The sequence below is a fragment of the Tasmannia lanceolata genome, unplaced genomic scaffold (genome assembly GCF_043159265.1).
Source record: "Tasmannia lanceolata isolate RefF3 unplaced genomic scaffold, GAP_Taslan_0.1 ptg000007l, whole genome shotgun sequence".
Taxonomy (NCBI): domain Eukaryota; kingdom Viridiplantae; phylum Streptophyta; class Magnoliopsida; order Canellales; family Winteraceae; genus Tasmannia; species Tasmannia lanceolata.
The window spans coordinates 3134453-3138416 of NW_027518684.1; positions in this window are offsets into that span (position 1 = coordinate 3134453).

Below are 3964 nucleotides of genomic sequence, written 5' to 3' on the forward strand. Positions count from 1 at the left end.
AAAGAGAAGACTGGTTGGTTTGAAAGCAGTCTTCTATTCTACCGAACTGACAAGACCGTTAGAAGCTCAAACGTTTAAATGAGCGCTAATGATATGGTCAGACGCATCTCACCTAGAAAATAATAAGAGGCAATATGATTGGTTTAATAGTAAGTACTCGCTGTTTGGAACCATAGACGTGTCGTCTGTTTTTATTTTCGGTCGGAGGGAGTCTCCTGATAAGGGAATGAGTAAAAAGTTAAAAAGCCTGCCCCAGGAACTACCTGATGTCCTAGACACAAGAACTACCTGATCTCCTTCCTTTTCATGAGAAGTGACTTGGGGCCCACCAATAGGACAACCAAATCTCTTTGGGTGGGCCCTACTTGCACGATTCTAGGCATATTTAAAGGGCATATTCAAGGAAATTGATATTGGCACTCCTTTGTTTTCATAATGACTTCACTTAAATACTAGTGTACTTGGATGTTTATGGGTAAGAGACTAAGAGACATAACAACTTTTAAAAAAAAAGAATAGTGTCGCTACCTCATGGAGTAATGGTCTAAGTAGTCGAGAGGGACGAAACAAGCCTTGGATTTTCCTGGAACTTACCTCGTAAAATAGTTGTGGGTAGTGTTAGGTTGTCAACCTCATAGAGTAGCTGTAGGGCTGTCATTGCCTATATATATATATATATATATATATATATATGGGGAAAGTGATTGTGAGCGGCTCCTCATATAAGCTTATATGAGGTGACCGCTAAAAATATGGTGGGCCCAAATTTTTTGGGTGATCCGAACCGGTCATTTGATAGGCTCTGACATAGATAAGAGATGCCCAAAAAATCAGCTCCATAGGATCATCCCAAGCCTTCGTACTGTGGAGGTGAAAGAGGGGAAAATGGACGGGTAAGTGAGCAAATTTATACCCGTCCATTTTCCCCTCTTTCACCTCCGCAGTTTGAAGGGTTGGGATGATCCTATGGAGCTGATTTTTTGGGCACCCCCTATCTATGTCAGGGCCTATCAAATGACCGGTTCGGATCACCCAAAAAATTTGGGCCCACCATGTTTTTAGCGGTCACCTTATATAAGCTTATATGAGGAGCCGCTCACAATCACTTTCCCCTATATATATATATATGAGAATACAGTTCCTGCGGGTGCCCTCATATAAGCTTACCTGCGGTGGCTCTTTCAAAACATAGGGGGCCCACGTTGTTAGGATGATCTGAAGCATTCATTTGAAAGGCCACATCATAGATAGGGTGTGTACAAAAAATCAGCTCCATTGGATCATCCTAACCCCTCCAAAAGTGGGGGCAAAAATGGGCAGATTTGTGGACAAAATGTGTCTATCCATTTTTGCCCCTACTTTTGGAGGTGTTAGGATGATCCAATGGAGCTGATTTTTTTACACACCATATCTATGATGTGGCCTTTCAAATGAATGCTTCGGATCATCCTAACAATGTGAGGCCCTTATGTTTTGAAAGAGCCACCTCATATAAGCTATATGAGGGCACCCTTAGGAACCCTTTTCTCTCTCTCTCTCTCTCTCTCTCTCTCTCTCTATATATATATATATATATATATATATATATATAGAGAGAGAGAGAGAGAGAGAGAGAGAAAACGGTTCCTACACATATGTGTAGATAAGTTATCTACACACTAGTTTAAAATACAGTGGGGGCCACATTATTTGGGTGATCCAAACCATTCATTTTTAAGGCCCTCATATAGATAGGGTGTCCATAAAAAATTAGATCCATAGGATCATCCTTACCATTAGAACTGTGGAGGCAAAAAATGGACTAATTTGTGAAGGTTTAAAGACATCCATTTTACCTCCACAAATCGTAGGGTTGGGATGATCCTATGGATCTGATTTTTTGTAGACACCCTATCTATGTGAGGGCCTTTAAAATGGATGGCTTGGATCACCCAAACAATATGGGCCCCCACTGTATTTTAAGCTAGTGTGTAGAGAACTCTCTACACATATGTGTAGGAACCGTTTTCTCATATATATATATATATATATATATATATATAGAGAGAGAGAGAGAGAGAGAGAGAGAGAGAGAGAGATGAGACAAGAAGACTGAAAAGGAGAGAAAAAGATTTTCCTGGAACTTACCTCGTAAAATAGTTGTGGGTAGAGAGAGAGAGAGAGAGAGAGAGAGAGAGAGAGAGAGAGAGAGATATGACTATATGAGACAAGGAAGACAGAAAAGGAGAGAAAAAGCATAGTTCCCTGTTGAGGGTAAATTTGGTCCTACACTCTACGATTTTAACAAGTGTCACCCTATGATCCGACGGCCTAAAATGAATCATTCACTACTCTTAATTCTTAAAAGGAAGCATGATTCTTTTATGCCATGTTAGCAAAAGTCGTTATAGATCTGATCCTATGATCTCCTGATAGCAACAGGTGGATATACAGGAAATGGTTAAAATAATAGGAGACTAATAGAAATGTGACACGTAGGTGATACACCGAGTAAAAAATGTATGATCTTTCCCACTATAAAAGGGAATGCACACCCTCATTTCTGGGGATCTATTTCTCAGATTGTTTTTGGATCTGAGATCTAAGAAAGAAACTTACGAACTTTGTTTGTCTCGTTTCTTAGTGAATTTGAGATTTTCTTTGCTCTGAATCTTGAATGAATATTTTAGATTCTTTTTGAAACATTTAGATCGCCTCGTATTTGAGATCATTACTATCTTGTGGATCTTAGTTAGAATTTTCTTGAATCATTCGATCAATAAACGAGAATTTAACAGCATCATTCCCAAAAAAAATCTAAGCAAAGAATGACCTTTTTGTGGTTTTTGGCTTCGACTTTTTAGGGAGGAGACAAGCATAACACATCATGAGACAAGCAATCATTAACTAGGAGACATCCCTAGTAGTCTCTAGATATTTCAATGCTATCATTTCTGTGGGAGATACACCATTTATCTTTCTTTGTCAATGTCATTGTTCACAAACACATTCTTTGCGCCTAGCTGGAACATCTTCAAAGTCATCTTTGCAGCTAAGGCAATCACAAGTTTGAAATTATGCAAAAGTGAGCCGCAAAATGGCTTTCTATGAATTTGCCTCCAAATCTCTAAAATCTTATGGTTTTAGCAACCATCAATGCAAACTAACGTATTTAGCATTTTTCTGCATTTTTTAGTATTAAATTGTCACTTTCTTCTAGTTGCAACATGTCTTGAAATTGCCAAAAAAAACTAGAAACTCAACGAATTAACACTAACATGAGATAATATTAGTACAGTTGGGTTCATACTCTCTTTTTTCTAAGATATAACATATAAGAATTTGCCTCCAAAATCATTTCAATAGGTTGATCCTAACCCTCCGATCTATAGAGGGTTAGGATCAAGTGATCAACCCTCTAACTTTCAGATCGGAGGGTTGGGATCAACCTATGGTGCCAGCCACAACCTATTTATATTCTATGGTGCCAGTCATAACCTATTCATGCATCAAACCCTTAAAAAATAGATTAGCATGACAAAATCACCATCCTTTGCATTAGAAAAAAAAAAAGCCATCTAGCTAGATTAGCATGACAAAATCACGACCCTTAAAAAAATCAAATGACCCGCGGGTTGACCCAACCTTACCCGACCCATGTTTTTGCAGGTTGGGCCACCCGCAGGTCAGTTTTGACTGGTCACTAAAACTCAGACCCGTGCCCGCAAATTTGCGGGTGGGTCGCATTTGCTAGGTCAAAGCAGGATAAGGATAAAGATTAATTATTAGAGCCCCAAATATATTAATTAATTGTGATGGACAACACCTGTGATACCAAATATATAATGCAGCCACCAACAAGATTAATTATTAGAGCCCCCAACTTGTAGTACATTTCCCTTCTCATAAGGTGTGTGGACCACAGGAGTTGGCATGTTGGCAGTTGGTTCCACCATCCACAGTGGACTACTATATCTCAAAATTC